The sequence below is a fragment of the Ceratotherium simum genome, chromosome 6 (assembly GCF_057802395.1).
Source record: "Ceratotherium simum simum isolate JZ-2026a chromosome 6, ASM5780239v1, whole genome shotgun sequence".
NCBI classification, from domain to species: domain Eukaryota; kingdom Metazoa; phylum Chordata; class Mammalia; order Perissodactyla; family Rhinocerotidae; genus Ceratotherium; species Ceratotherium simum.
Window position 1 is genome coordinate 82,900,684 of NC_141905.1, and position 16,437 is coordinate 82,917,120.

General features: G+C 40.6%; 1 protein-coding gene across 3 annotated transcripts in view; it reads left to right on the forward strand.

Moving 5' to 3' along the window:
* The first annotated feature begins 1,750 nt into the window (after window positions 1-1,750).
* Window positions 1,751-16,437, forward strand: part of ZRANB1 (zinc finger RANBP2-type containing 1) — a 67,867-nt gene continuing 53,180 nt past the window's right edge. For all 3 annotated transcript variants that reach the window (XM_087432817.1, XM_087432818.1, XM_087432819.1), the window contains exon 1: window positions 1,751-2,017. The gene's annotated coding sequence lies outside the window, so the exon portion shown is untranslated. The remainder of the gene's footprint in view (window positions 2,018-16,437) is intronic.

The following is a 16,437-nucleotide window of genomic DNA, read 5'->3' on the forward strand; positions in this document are numbered from 1 at the left end:
TGTTTGCTAAATTGAGTGAAGAGTTAATAAGCCTTACCCAAACAACACCCTCCTCCCTTAACAAAATAAACTCCAACTCCAACTAAATAAAAACACCAAATTCTGCGGTTCTTATTAACTTGTAGGTGAGACGCTTTGCAGCTGAGGTTCAGGAAGGGGAAGCTGGAGGCACTCAGAATCTCTTAAGATATTTTCAAAGCGAAATGTTGGTTCAGCCATTTGTTCTTACACAATGTGGTGTTTAATTTTATCTAAATTGTGTTAATTATATGTTTGAGGATGTGTGTAAAGTTTTGTAGGCAAATGACTATTGCAGTTTAAACTCAACTTACTGGCAACTTCTTGAGCAAATAATGTTGCTCTGGGAATATGGGGATTATGGAAAATGTCTATATCACAGAAATGCTATGAGGATAAAATATACCAACGATTATGAAGGAGGTTGTTGGTGAGAAGCTACATAAGGTATTATTCTTGAATGGCTATCGTGAAGCTGTACACACATATTTGCCATATTTATGCAAAGAGAGACTGAGGTTTACAACTTTTAAAGAGTTGCTGTGTTTTATAGTTTTTTAAATTATTGAAAGAAAAAATTTCAAGTATGAAAATGCAAGGTGAAGTCCCACTGGGAAAAACAAAGCTCTCCAGCTGGAAAAATCTGACACACTCATGGGGTTTTAGCAAATGGCTAAATGACTCAGTCTATTTGGCTATATTTACAGTAAAAAAAAGAAAGAAATATATAAAATACAACACCATATAACATATTCTCTTTAGAACTTGGGCTCTGGGAATTTTGTTTTTTTTTCCCATGGCTGTAATTTATCCTCTGCCTTAAATCTACAATTTACAGAAAAGGTAACCCTCTCCAAGTTACAGAAAAGGCAATCACAAGAAAGCTGGGTTTGCCCAAAATTAGAGCTAGGAAGTAGTAGGAGAGAGCGAAAAGCAGTTTCCATGCCTTTTTCTGTTAAAAAAAAAAAAATTTTATTGAGACATAATTGGCATATAACTCCACGGCTTTTCACCATGCATATATGTATGTACACATGTAACATATATAAATATACACATACACATATAAATGGATAGCCGCCTCGAAGGCAGGAGTAAAAAACAGACATTGTAAAAAAAACAGATACATGAAAAAGAATCACAAACAACCTAAACGTTTATCTTGCCGGTGTCTTACAAAGACTGTGACACTGTATCAGAAAAAGTGAAGCAGAATCCGCACTAAGCAGTTCACGGGCGTGCCGTGAGACCCGGGGGTTGATTTAGCAGTCTGGTGAATCCGTCGCAGAGAAGAGGCAGAGGGAGACGGACAGCGAGAGAACGCCCCCGCGCCGCCCGGCTGCGTCTGCCCCCCCCCCCGCGCGCGCCGCGCCCCCGCGTCACCTCCCGGCGTCCCCCGCAGGTCGCACAGGGCCCGTAGCCGGCGCCTGCAAGGCCGCACAGCGGACGGGGCGCGGGGCGACGCACCACCGCCTCACAATAGGGCCGGGCGCCGGCGTGACGTCACCTCTCCGCGGCCCGCCTCCTGCGCCTGGAAAGAGGCGGCCGCCCATTGGCTGCGCCGCTGGCGGCCTCGGGGCCAATGACAGGGTGGCGAGCGGCGGGGTCCGGTCTTGACGTTGTGTTGCTCGCCGTGGGGTTTATTTGGCTCCGGGGCCCCTCGCCGCCGCCGCCATTAGGAGCCCGCAGCGCCCGAGGCCGCCTCCGCTCGTATCTCCCCCCGCCCCCCGGCGCCCCCCCGCCTCCGCGGCTGCTCTCCGCCCCTCCGCCCCCGGCAGCCGCGCGCGGGCCCGCGGAGACCATGTCCTGACTGAAGGGAGAGGGCGGAGGCGGCAGCAGCGGGGCGGGCGGCGCGGAGGGAGGCGGAGAGGGGCCGGGCTCGGCTCGTCGCCGCGGGCTGCTCGGGGAGTCGCCGCTGCCGCCGCCGCCGCCGCCGCCGGGCGCCGAGCGTCGGACGGGGAGGAGGAGCAGGAGCTGGAGGAGGAGCCGCCGCCGCCAGGTAACCTGGTCCCGGGAGGGCGCCCTGCCGCAGGCCCCTCGCGGCCCCCGCCGCGGCCTGCCCGGCCTCTCGCTCCCTGGCGGCGCCCAGGCCGCCGGGTGTCCCGGGCCGCCCGCCCGCGCCCCCCGGGGCGGCATCGCAGGCGAAGGGAGGGGAGGGGAGGAGAGGGGAGGGGGCACGATCTGCCGCCGCCGCCGCCGCGCTTCCATCTTGGGTTTTCCCGGTGCGAGGACAGGCCCGGGGCTGTGGGAGGGTGGGTCCGCCCCGCTTGTTTACCGGCCATCGATCAGCCGCGGCTGGACGCGCCGCCTGCCCTGTTACCTCTCTTCCGCCAGATTTTCCTCTCAACTTCTTTTCCTGCCACCTACGGGTGGGTGAGTGGGGTTTCGCTCCCACTCTGCAGTAGGCCGTAAATACTTGGGTCCATCACCACAAGTTGGTGCTGGTCTCCAAACTTGTGTTTCAGTCCCTTGGCCGTTTCCTCTCCGCCTCCCGCGGTGGCCTCCCGTTGTTGCCATTTCTATTTAAGAAAATAAAGGTGGGGGGCACCGGGGGTGGGCTGGGGAGGAGGAGCTGGAACTAGTGGAAAGATTGTCTGCCCCTCTCGCTCGCAATAACGATTGTTCAGTGCAAGTATCTTATTTTCTTCGCTGTGGCTTCGTGTGGGTCATTTAACAAACAAAAGGACTGTAATGAATACTTGCATTAAGCACAGGGGACGGGCAGTTTAGGTTCAGTCTGGAAGTTTGAACCGGCCCATTATCTTTGAGATACACTGGTGTTTTGAAATTCTCTTGCTGAGAATTTTGAATATCAGTCAATTGATTCCCCCTTTCCGTAACTCCAAAGACTGTCAGGTTAAACGCTGTCCCCTCTACCCGATATTTTGGTTGGTTTGCTCCCGGTATGATCTATGGTGTTGTCAACAAATTTAATGTACAGAAATACTATTTTGGGAACACAGTTGAAGAGAAGTCTTTAGCTCTTGGAAATGTGATATAATGAGTGGTTCTTCTATTCTTTATCACTTGTGCGACCTCAAGGGTACCCTGGTTTTGATCAAACTTGGATGACTCAGTGTACAAATCATAAGCCAGGGAAAACCATAAGGAATTTTATGTTGGCTTGTGCCAAGGGCCTTGGGAAAGTCATTTAAACTATGTTTGTGAAAAATAAAGCTGGATCTCTCCTCTTGGTTATTATTGTTAAGTGAGATGATTCTAAAGAAATTTAGAACTCTCCCCTTGATTTTTGAATCTTACAAGATGTGCAGTCACCTCCTTATACTAAAATTTCATAACATTGTTTTTATTGGGCTGTTAGGGGAACTCAGAGGACAGTGAGTGACGACACATTTTAATCTTTGGTGAGGATATTTGAATATCACGAGGGATTTTTATTTCTGCTGATGTTTCAACACCTTTTATTAGTGCCTCAGAGCATTGAGACCCATTTATTTACTCTTGAAATGTGCGTGGGTCAGTATGATGAACTCATTCATGGTAGTATATTTTAAGCCTGTGGCCTTGATCCAGCTCTGTGTACTGATAAGGGTTATGGCATATCACATTTAAAGCCTGAGGATTAGCATAGTTCTGGAACTCACAATTCAGTTGTACAATATTTGGAGTAAATTGCCTGTTATGTATAATTGATATAGTGAGAGCTGTTCAATGTGCTTTATACTTATATTGCTTTTATAATAAATGGGAACTTTAAATATATGGGAGTTGCAAAAGTAGACCACTGTCACTTTTTATTTAATTTGGTTCAATGTATTATTTGAGCATTGCTGCTGGAGTCCCTCTTCCCCCAATAATAAGCCCTTTTACCTGGGCTCTGAATACGTTTTCTCCCAGTGATGTGATGTTTCAGTTGGAAAATTGTGCTCTGCTTATGCTTTGGGTAAATAATACCTTGCACATTTTAACACACTCAGCTCCTCACATCACAACCTAAAAACTTCCACGACGCTCTTGATTACATGCAAAGTAAAGTTTAAGCTTCTTGGTGTGGTGTTCACGTTTCTCTATAATCTGGCCCTGATCCGTTCTTCAGTCTTAACTCTTAGTTCTTCCCTTTGTGAATCCTTAGTTCCAGCCAAACTAACTTGTTTGTTGTTCCTGTGAAGTCCCTCCTCTTGGCCTTTCCATTTGAAGCCCTTTTCTGATTGTGTTCATGGATACTCTCTTGACTCTGGACCTAGTTGAGTCCTGTCTCTTGAGAAGCCTTTTTGACTACTTCAACCCCAAGGGATCTAGTCACTCCTCTCTTGTGTGGGACTGTTTCTTCTTTTTTTTTCCCTTTCGTTTGCTGGCCTGGATTTCAGTTTATCTTTTATGTTGTTATTCTGCTTCCCCCAATTAGACTTTTAAGACCTCTGAGAAATGGATATGAACCTTGAACACTATTATGTATGGAGACCATGTATTCAGCACTGAAAATATGGATACATGGTCTGACAAAGTATTTTTGGTTATAGACGTGTTCTGGGATATGCAGTTTGTACTCTTCTAAGTATTGGAGTTTCTGGGACTTTGATGATTTATGAGACAAAATATTTGAAATTATGACTGTCTCTAAAAAAACTTTTTTGGTCAGTATGTTTATAACTATTATCAGCATAGTTCTCTTCTTGTAGAAAATGCTCAACATTTTGATAATGATTATGTCTTGTTGTTCAAGTAAGAATAAGTACTGTAGTTCCGTAGTTTACTTCAGATTTGAGTCTGGGGCAGTTGCTTTGGTTTGAGTTTGGCACCAGTGATGCTAAGGGTGGTCATTCCGTGTTTGTATATAGGTAACAGCATCACGGGAAGGAGAAAATAATCTGTAGTCTCAGTTTGCATCCTTAACCTCAGATGTTGGCAGCATGTGTCATTGATCGTGAGGCAGATGAGACTCAAGAGAATGTGTGATTCACTGCTACCTGTCAACACTGTTGGGAGAAAACACAGACAAATCGGTCCATAGTATTTTTGTATACCAAGAATAATATGTGTAATCATGTAGTACTTGGGTGGATGCTGATGTAGTTGGAAAATAGGTGTGTGTGTTTCTGTTGTGTTGTGTGTGTGAGTAGGAGGCCTGGTATTTTATGGATACATAGTCTCTTAGCAGTAAACTATCTTGATTTAGCCACTGCACCTGTGTGGCAACTTGTGCTCTTCCTTCAGTTCATCAGAATATTTTTTCTCTTGAAATTGACTGACTTTTAGAAAGTAGTTTTACAAAATTTCTTTTTTTAAGCTTCGAAAACCTCTTCAGCATAATTGAAGCTAAAATTAGTCTGTTGTTAAACTTTCCAGAAATACTAGGCATTTTACTTAGGCTACTTGCAATTGTAAAAGGCGCTTTCATAGAATTATATCAGTAATTTCACCACTTGAGAAATCTGGATCAGTAAGCATTCTTTGATTTCTGGGAGGGTGGTATTTGGAGGGTGGTATTTTGGTTAAGATGAAGTTTTTGACGAGCCATCAATTTGAATTTTAAAATGTAGATTGATCATTTAAATTGAATATAAAGTTGATAATTTTTTTTTTTTTTTTTTTAAAGATTCATTTATTTATTTTCGCCCCAAAGCCCCAGTAGATAGTTGTATGTCATAGTTGCACAGCTTTCTAGTTGCCGTATGTGGGACGCGACCTCAGCGTGGCCGGGGAAGCGGTGCGTCGGTATGCGCCCGGGATCCGAAACCGGGCCGCCAGCATCAGAGAGCACGCACTTAACCGCTAAGCCACAGGGCCGGCCCTAAAGTTGATAATTTTTCAGTTGCCTAGTGAATTGAACTTTTTAGTAATGAAAAAACTAATTTCCTTTATTTTTACAGTTTGTATATAGAGGGCAGATTGTCCCATCCCCTCCTCAACCAACACAACCCAATTTTGTCACGTTCAATTTTTATGTGCATTGGATTCACATAAATAAAAAATATTTGAATGGATAAGGCATTGTTGGAAATCAGTTGCATATCTTTCTTAATTTTTTTATAACAGCTACTTTGAGTTTTATTTCATATAACCATAAAAATCACTCTTTTAAAGTATACATGGGGCCGGTCCAGTGGCATAGTGGTTAAGTTCGTGTGGCCCGCTTCAGCGGCCCAGGGTTCACAGATTTGGATCCCGGGCGTGGACCTATGCACCACTTACCAAGCCACGCTGTGGCAGGTATTCCACATATAAAGTGGAGCAAGATAGGCACAGATATTAGCCCTGGGCCAATCTTCCTCAGCAAAAAGAGGAGGATTGGCAACAGATGTTAGCTCAGGGCTAATTTTCCTCAAAAAAAAAAAAGTATACAATTTGTTGGTTTTTAGTGTATTCACAGAGTTGTGTAACCGTCACCACTATCCACAACATTTTCATCACCCCAAAAAGAGACCCTGTACCCCTTAGCAGTCGTTCATTCCCCTTTGCCCCAGTTCTTGGCAACCACTAATCTCCTTTGTCTCTATGGATTTACCTGTTCTGTACATTTCCTATAAATGGAATCATAGGATATATGACCTTTTGTGTCTGGCTTCATTCACTTAGCATAGTGTTTTCAAGGCTTATCTACATGTTGTAGCATGTGTCGGTACTTCATTCCTTTTTACGGCGGAATAATTAATGTGCTGTTGTATGGATATATTACATTTTGCTTATCTTTATCCATTCATTTATTGATGGATGTTTAGGTTATTTCCACTTTTTGGCTATTATGAAATATGCTTCTATGAACATTTGTGTACAGGTTCTTATGTGGACATAAGTTTTCATTTCTTTTGGGTGGAATTGCTGGGTCAGATGGTAGCTCTGTGTTTAACCTTTGAAGAACATCCAGACTATTTTCCAAAGTGGTTGCACTATTTTACATTTCTGCCAGCAATGTATCAGGGTTCCATTTCTCTGCATCCTCATCAACACTTGTTTTTGTCTGTCTTTTTATTATAGCCATCCTAGTGAAGTGGCATCTCCTAGTTTTTATTTGCATTTCCCTCATGGCTAGTGGTATTGAGCATCTTTTCATGTGCTTATTGGCCATTTGTATATCATATTTAGAGAAATGTCTATTCAAATCCTTTGCCCATTTTTCATTTGGGTTGTCTTTTTATTGAGTTGTAAGAGTTCTTTATGTATTCTGGATACAAGCCAGACAAATAATTTGCAGATATTTTATCCTATTCTGTAGGTTGTCTTTTCGCTTTCTTGTTGGTGTCCTTTGAAGCACAAAAGGTTTTAATTTTGGTGTAGTCCAATTTATGTTTTCTTTTGTCACTTATGCTTTTGGTGCCATCTCTAAGAAGCCATTGTTTAATCCAGAGTCAAGAAGATTTGCATATATGTTTTCTTCTAAGAATTTTATAGTTTTAGCCTTTACATTTAGGCCTATGATAATTCTGAGTTAAGTTTTTTTTTTTTTTTTTTTTTGTGAGGCGATCAGCCCTGTGCTAACATCCGCCAATCCTCCTCTTTTTTTGCCGAGGGAGACGGCCCTGGGCTAATATCCGTGCCCATCCTCCTCCACTTTATATGGGACGCCGCCACAGCATGGCTTGCCAAAGCAGTGCGTCGGTGCGTGCCCGGGATCCGAACCAGCGAACCCCGGGCCGCCGCAACGGAGCGCGCGCACCCAACCGCTTGCGCCACCGGGCCGGCCCCCTGAGTTAAGTTTTGTATGTAGTAAGAGGTGGGGGGTCCAACTTAATTCTTTTGTAGGTGGCTATCCAGTTGTCCCAGCACCATTTGCTGAAATTTACTTAGCTTTAACAATGTAATTATTCTCAACTCTAAATTGATTATTGCAAGATGGTATTCCCTGGATATATGAAGAAATTATCCTTATTTTGCAGATGGAGAAAAGGATCTCTACTTAGTGTTGCACATTAAATTGCAGCAATACACCTGTGATTGGAATTCTGAAGGCAGGACATCATTTCTGTAATTTTTAACAAACCACTTCTAAATTCATTGCTTTTTTGGTTGGGATGGGTAATTAACTTCATTTTTTAGTATTTAATGAAGCTGAAGTTTGTTTTTAAATAGGGGAACTATAGCAATTTGCAGAAATATTTTTGACTAATCTTTTTTTGGAATACTATCCTTTGATATCAGTAGAATATTGAGTTGCTTTTTGTTGACTAACTGATTAGTGAGCAACTGTCGCATAGCAGATACTGTTTATAGAGACATAAAAATGAATTTTTCACAATTGATCATTAGAAACACCCTAATCCACTAGACTAAGTACTATGAAGCGGTAAAGAAGTGACTTAATTTAGCACAAGATTAGGATTGAGTCAGAAAGGGCTTTACACCGGTGGGAACACTGAGCTGGTTATTGAAGGAAGAGTGGTAACAGGTTTCTAGGTATATAAAACCAGGTAAGAATGGGGGGTGGGGGTGGGAGAGCATCCTCTGCAGAAGCAATCCAATGAGTGAAGGCATGGAGACATGAATGATACCAGCTCAAGACAAGGTTGACGTAAGGGAAGCCATATTGTAGAAAAGAGAAACCCTATCGTAACTTTGAATGACCTGACAAACTAACCCAGCTGGATATGCACCCTCCAGGAGATCTAACTGCTATGTTGATTTTACAGCCCCTGCCTGTGCATATACCTCCCAGCTGCGATTAAGATGATAACTTGGTTCTTTTGAGTTCCTTAGGAATATGATGACCCGCAAACAGAGAGTCTATGCTGAGAGCCATCATCAGTGAAAACTGAAAGATCTGGTGTGGCGACTCCCAGTCTGTAACACCAGAAGGTCAACATTCCTAAACCCCTCCCCTATAACCCACCTGCCTATATAACTGCTGTAAGATTTGTGCCCCCTTAGGATGGTTTTTTTTAGACATTAGTCGGCCATCTTCCCTCTTGCTAGCAAGCTGTAATAAAAAAGTCCTTTTTCTCCTACCACCTTGCCTCATGACTATTGGTATGTCTTGCGGTGAGCAGAAGGCCCCACGTTGGGCGGTAACATGAAGATTACATGTCATGTTTAAGGACCAGCAAGGGTTCAGTTTGGCTGAAGTGTGTGGATGAAGTTGGAAGGGCTAGCACCTGCAAGTTATGAGTGCTTTATTCCTTTTTCAGTCCCTGATCTCGTTTTCCCCCAGAGCTACTATTGTCAAGGGACTGGGAATTAGACGTGATCCTCTTCAGTGTGGATCATCTTCACAGATGGGAAGAGGGAAGAGCTCTCTCTTCCCCTCTCTGTCTGTCTCTGTTTTTGTGTGTAAGGGGATATGTTGGGGAGATTTGTTGTAATAAGTTGAAAATCTGAAGGCATTGTTTTTATAGAAATCACTCAGCAAATTAAGTTATTATTGGGCATCTACTATGTGATCTGAGGTTGTTTAGGATTTTCAAAAAGTAGATTATGTAGAACACTGTTCCAAAGGCTACTAAAGTTAAAACGTTTAGTAATGACCTGTTCATGTGAAGCATTTCAGAAAGCAACTATACTAAATTGTGAACAAGACAAAGTCTCTGTTACTTGAATTTACATTCTAATGTGGAGAGACAATAAAGGAGCAAACAAAAAAATACCACATCATGATAAGTGCTATGCAGATAATGAAACTAAGTTGAAGTGGTAGAGAATGACTGAGTAGTCAGGGAAAATCTTTCTGAGGAGGTGGTATTTAAACCTAGATCTCAGTGACAACAGCTGGCCCTGTGAAAATCTGGGGAAAGAGCATTCCAGGCAGAGGCGATTTCTAATGCAAAACTCTTAAGATGGGAATGAGCCTGCTTGTAAAAGGAACAGAACCAAATCCACTTTTTATGTAAAGATTTGCAAGAAAGACTGGGGAATTTTAGTTTTAGTCTGAGTGGATTGGGAACCCATTAGAGGATTTTAAATCCTCATGTTGTGACCTGGTTTACATTTCTAAAGGATCCATCTGGCTTCTCTGTAAGGGTGGTGGATAGAGTAGAAGCAGCAAGATTAGTGGGGAGGCTATGCAGTAATCCACGTGAGAGTTGATGGTGGCTCAGATTAGGGGTGTGGGAGGTGAAGCTGGAGAAAAGTGAAGATTTGGGGGCTTGTTTTGGAGACAGTGGCAATGCTCTGTGGTAGCTAGAGACAGTATACAGTCAGCCTGTCTTGTAACCTAATATTCATGTTTTGTTGTAGGGACATGTTTTTGTCACCCTAGAAGGCTGTGGTGCACTGGTGAGAAAAAAATGAGAGAATCTGGAGTTTACTTTCTAAAGCTTTTTTGACCCTGGGCAAGTCATTTCACCTTTCCTGGAGCCACAGATTCTTTGTCATTAAAATGAAGATACTTGTACCTCAGGGGGATTCTAAGATACCTTAGGGGGAAGTACCTGAGGGTTCTGAAGTTTAAGTGAAATAATAAGTTTTCTGTGGCCTTAAGTTCCATACAAAATTTAAGGTGGTGTTATTTCAAGCTGGCAGTTTGTAATATTAGTCACAGTATGTGGATCTTGAGATTATCAGTTTTAGCCCCTGCTTTAAGACAGGTAAGGCATTATCATCATAATTTTTTCAGGTGAAGAGGCTTGGGTCTTCTGGATTTGGCCAGTATCTCAGATGCCACTCAAAGGTAGAGAGGGACATGAACTCACATCTAAGAAGTGCACTAGGTTTTCCTTTATATGAGAGAATTGGATACAAACATCAAGAGAAGGAACGGATCTCCCTATAGTAAAACAAAGTAGATTTCACCTTAATAATGCTTTGGTGAAAGACAGTACTAAATCACGAAAGGAAAATATTGTGGGATATTCTTGATGTGTGAGTGCATTTGTGTTTGGAAAGGTGGCTAAGGAGATACTTAAAGATCAGTCGTGAAGGGCCTTTTATGCCCTGTTTAGGATTTTTAACTTTGTAGGATATTGTTGAAAGTTTTAAAGCTGCAGAATAGCAACACCAGATGTTTTTTTGGACAGACCACTCTGGCAGAGATGTGGAGTATGAAACTAGGAAGACTAGTTTGAATAACAAGTAGTTAAGGAAAGCAGTGATGAACTAGGGCTTGGTGGTAGGGATGGAAAGAACGGACAGTTCTTGAGAAAGGTTTAGAATGTAGGTAGGAGGCCACATTTACTCTCATATAAAAGGACTCTTCTGTACCTATTTCGTGGTTTTTGTCAGGATAAAAACGATGATGTATGTGAAAGTTTTTTGTAACTTGTAAGGTTTATTGTGTGATGTGGATATATATAAATACAAATATGTATTTTCCCCAAAACTGTTTGAAAGTCAGTTGCAGACTTGATACCCCTTTGTCCCTAAATATTTCAGTGTGTATTTCCTAAAAACAAAGGCTTTCCCTTAACATAACCACAATACAGTGATCACAATCAGGAAATTAACATTGTATGATATTATTATGTAATTCTTAATGAGTAAGATTGTACAAATATTATTCAAATTTTGTCTGTTGTCCCATTAATGTTCTTTATAAAGGGAGAAGAAAATCTCAGATCATGTGTTGCAGTCTATTACCATGTTTTTTATAAGCTCCTTTAGTGGAACAGTAAAGTCTTTCCTTGTCTTTCATGATATTGATGTTTTTGAAGAATATAGGACTGGTTATTTTGTAGAAAGTCTCTTAATATGGTATGTCTGATATTTTCTCATGATTAGAGTCAGAATTTGCACTTTTTGGCAAAACTACCACAGAAGTGATGTTGTGTTCTTCTTAGGACCGCATTATCAGGAGGCAAATGTTGTCATTACTGGTGTGGTTAGTTTTGATTACTTGGTTTTGTAGGTGTCTACCAGGTTTTGAAATGTATCAGTTATTGTGGGGAGATACTTGGAGACTATTTAAATATCCTATTAATTGTAAAATTTTCACCCACTAGTTTTAACATCCATTGACGATTCTTTTCTGAATCTATTATGAAGATTGCCAAATGGTGATTTTCTAATCCAGTTATTCTTTTTTGCATTTATTAGTTGGATTTCTGCTGTAAGGAAGAACTTTCTCTTCCTATTATTTATTTGTGTGTGTATCAATATCTGTGTAGACTTATGGGTTTTTATTTTATTCAATGCTTTAAAATCCTTTATTGTTATTATCTATGTGGATGCTTGAGTCCATCCAGATTTAGCTAGTGGGAGCCCTTTGTGCTAATTTCTTTCCCCCCCCCTTTTTTTTTTTTTTTTTTAAGATTTTAGGTGGGTGAGTATATATCACATTTGGTTTTATTTTTTAGAGCAGTTTTAGGTTCAGACCAAAAATTCCTGTGTCCTTTTTAAAACTCTGTCATTCTTTGAGAACTGATGTGTGGTTTTTTTTTAAGAAAATGTTTCTTGTATATTAGTGACTAAAAGACATTGTTAAAAAGCAGATTTTTAAAAATAAACTTAATTTTTTTGGAGGAGTTTAGATTCACAGCAAAATTGAACAGAGAGTACAGAGAGTTCTCATATACTCCCAAGCCCCCCCCCCCCCCCCCCGCCCCATAACCTTCCCCACTATCAACATCCTGCAACAGAGTGGTACATTTGTTCCAATTGATGAATCTACCATGACACATCGTTATCAAACAAAGTCTGTAGTTTATATTAAGGTTCACTCTTGGTGTTATACATTTTATGGGTTTTGACAAATGTATAATATATCTACCATTATAGTATCATACAGAATAGTTTCACTGCTCTAAAAATCCTCTGTGCTCTGCTTATTCATCCCTCCCTCCCCCAACCTCTGGCAGTCATGGATCGTTTTATTGCTTCCATTGTTTTGCCTTTTCCAGAATGTCATATAGTTGGAATCATACAGTATGTAGCCATTTCATATTGGCTTCTTTCACTTAGTAATAGGCATTTAAATTTCCACCATCTTTTTTAATGTCTTGATAACTCATTTCATTTTAGTGCTGAATAATATTTTAGTGTCTGGATGTGCCACAGTTTATCTATTCACCTACTGATGTCTTAGTCGCTTGCAGGTTTTAGTGATTATAAATAAAGCTGCTGTAAAAATCTGTGTGCAGGCTTTTGTGTAGACATAAGTTTTCAACTCCTTTGGGTAAATAGCAAGGTGCACAATTGCTGGATCGTCTGGTAAGAGCATGTTTAGTTTTGTATGAAGCTGCCAAACGCTCTTCCTAAGTGGCACTACCATTTTGCATTCCCATCAGTAACGAATGAGAGTTCTTGTTGCTCTGTATCCTCACCACTATTTGGTGTTGTCAGTGTTAGTGTTCTGGATTTTGGCTATTCTCATAGGTGTGTAGTGGTATCTCATTGCTGTTTTAATTTGCAGTTCCCTAATGACATAGGATATTGAGCATTTTTTCAGATGGTTGTTTGCCATCTGTATATCTTCCTGGTCAGGTGTTTGTTCAGGTCTTTTGGCCATGTTTTAATTGGGTTGTTTGTTTTCTTATTGTTGAGTTTCAAGAGTTCTTTGTATATTTTGATAACAGTCTTTTATCAGATATGTCTTTTGCAAATATTTTTTCCTGTTTTTCTGTCTTGTCTTATTCTCCGGACAGTTTCTTTTGCAGAACAGTAGTTTTTAGTTATAACAAATCCAGTTTATCAAGTGTTTCTTTCATGGCTTGTGCCTTTGGTGTTTTATCTAAAAAGTCATCGCCATAGCCAAGATCATCTAGATTTCCTTTTACGTTATCTTCTAGGAATTTTATAGTTCTGCATTTTACATTTAGGTCTGTGATTTATTTTGAGTTAATTTTTGTGAAGGTTGTGAAGACTGTGTCTAGAGTCATTTTTTTTGTATGTAGATGTCCAATTGTTCCAGCACCATTTTTTGAAAAGACTATCTTTTTTTCATTGTATTGCCTTTACTCCTTTGTCAGAGATCAGTTGACTCTATGTATGTGGATCTATTTCTGAACTCTCTCTTCTATTCCATTGACCTGTTTGCCTGTTCTTTCACCAATACGGCACTGTTGATTACTGTAGCTTTATAGTAAGTCTTCAAGTCAGGATAGTCAGTCCTCTGACTTTCTTTTTTTCTTCAGTACTGTGTTGGCTATTCTGGGTATTATGCTGCTCTGTATAAACTTTAGAATTAGTTTGTCAGTACCTACAAAATAACTTGCTGGGTTTTTTTTTTTGTGTGAGGAGGTCAGCCCTGTGCTAACATCTGCCAATCCTCCTCTTTTTTTGCTGAGGAACACTGGCCCTGGGCTAACATCCGTGCCCGTCTTCCTCCACTTTATATGGGATGCCGCCACAGCATGGCTTGCCAAGCAGTGCATCAGTGCGGGCCTGGGATCCGAACCGGCGAGCCCCAGGCTGCCACAGCGGAGTGCGCGCTGTTAACAGCTTGCGCCACCGGGCCGGCCCCCAGCTTGCTGGGATTTTGATTGGGGTTGCAGTGAATCTCTTGATCAAATTGGGAAGAACTGAGATTTTGATAATATTGTCTTCTGATCTGTGAACGTGGAATATCTCTCCATTTATTGAGTTCTTTGATTTCTTTCATCAGAATTTTGTAGTTTTCCTGGTATAGATCTTGTACATATTTTGTTAGATTTATACTTAAGTATTTCAGTTTTGGGAGTGCTAATGTAGATGGTGATGTGCTTTTAATTTCAAATTCCATTTGTTCATTGCTGGTATATAGGAAAGCAGTTGACTTTTGTATGTTAACCTTGTATCCTGCAACCTTGTTATAATCACTTATTAGCTCTAGGAGTTGTTGATTCTTTTAGAATTTCTACATAGACAATCACGTCTTCAGCAAGTAGACAGTTTTATTTCTTCCTTTCCAATCTATGTGCTTTTTATTTCATTTTCTTGTCTTATAGCATTAGTTAGAATTTCAGTTCAGTGTTGAAAAGGAGTAGTGAGAGGAGACATCTTTGCCTTATTGCTGATCTTAGTGGGAAGGTTTCTAGTTTCTCACCGTTAAGTATGATATTAGGTGTAGATTTTTTTGTACACGCTCTTTATCACATTGAGGTCGTTCCCCTGTATTCCTAGTTTGCTGAGAGTTTTTTTTTTTTTTTTTAAATCATGGGTGGATGTTAGATTTTGTCAAATACCTTTTTTGCATGTATTCATGTGATTGTGTGACCTTTTTTCTTTAGCATGATCTGATGGATTGGTCTGATCGATTACATTAATTGTAATGGATGGATTGATGTGATGGATTACATTAATTGATTTTTGAACATTGAACTAATCTTGCATATCTGGGGTAAACCCCTCTTGGTTATGGTGTATAGTTCTTTGTATATGTTGTTGCATTTGATTTGTTAAGGATTTTTGCATCTATGTTCATAAGAGACATTGAAAAGACAGATTTTTATCACTTCAGTTTGTCTTAGTTTTCTGAAGTGTAATATTCATCTGTGCAAGCTTAGGCTGAAAGACTTTGGTTCATATTTTGGTATATTTCCTCTCTTTTATGAACTGTACCTGCGAGTTGTAGAAAGAAGCTATATTCGTAAGCTTTCCAAATGTTTTAACACTGCTTCTCAAACGCAAGCCCAAATGTTTTATTATTAGATTCAACAATCATAAAATTATTCTGTAAAATTGCTACAAAAGTTTGTAAATGCTTACTCCCAATTTTTCTACAGACCAGTAAACAGTTTGTAGACTATCCCAGGCCCCTGGACCAGGTTTTGAGTAGCAGTCAACAATACACAGTATACTGCTTCCTGCTTCTTTTCTAGCGTTAGCAGTCTAAGCCTTAATTCTCAGTCTAGAACAGCATTTGTTACCTTCCTGATAGATTTTAAAAACTTTTCATGGGCCGGCCCGTGGCTTAGCGGTTAAGCGCGTGCGCTCGCTGCTGGCGGCCCGGGTTCGGATCCCGGGCACGCACTGACGCACCGTTTCTCCGGCCATGCTGAGTCTGCGTCCCACATACAGCAACTAGAAGGATGTGCAACTATGATGTACAGCTATCTACTGGGGCTTTGGGGGAAAAAAATAAATAAATAAAATTAAAAAAAAAACCTTAAAAAAAATAAAAACTTTTCATTATGAAAATTTTCAAACATTAAGTACGTATAGAGAGACAAGGAGAATGAATTCTTATGTATGCATCACCCAGTTATCAACATATGGCCAGTCTTGTTTTATTTTTATTCTTCTTCTCAATGGATTATTTTAAAGCAAATTCCAGACGTCTTGTAACACTGTATTTCAGTATATGTTTCTTAAGAGAAAAAGACTCTTTTAAAAAAATGATTTTCGTACTGTTAATCATACCTTAAAGTTTTAATAGTTTCTTAATATCAAATAGGTGTTCAAATAATTTTTTAGCATATATATGTTTTAATACACACACACACACACACACACAGAAATTTGTTGATTGCATCTCCACAGAATCAGTTTGTACCTCTATCCCCTGTAATCCTGTGACCTGGTAGTTAAGATCTAGAAACTGGATCATGTTCAGGTTTGATAACTATTATTATTATTTGGCACATATGATTCATACTGGTATGATGTATGGATGTATGA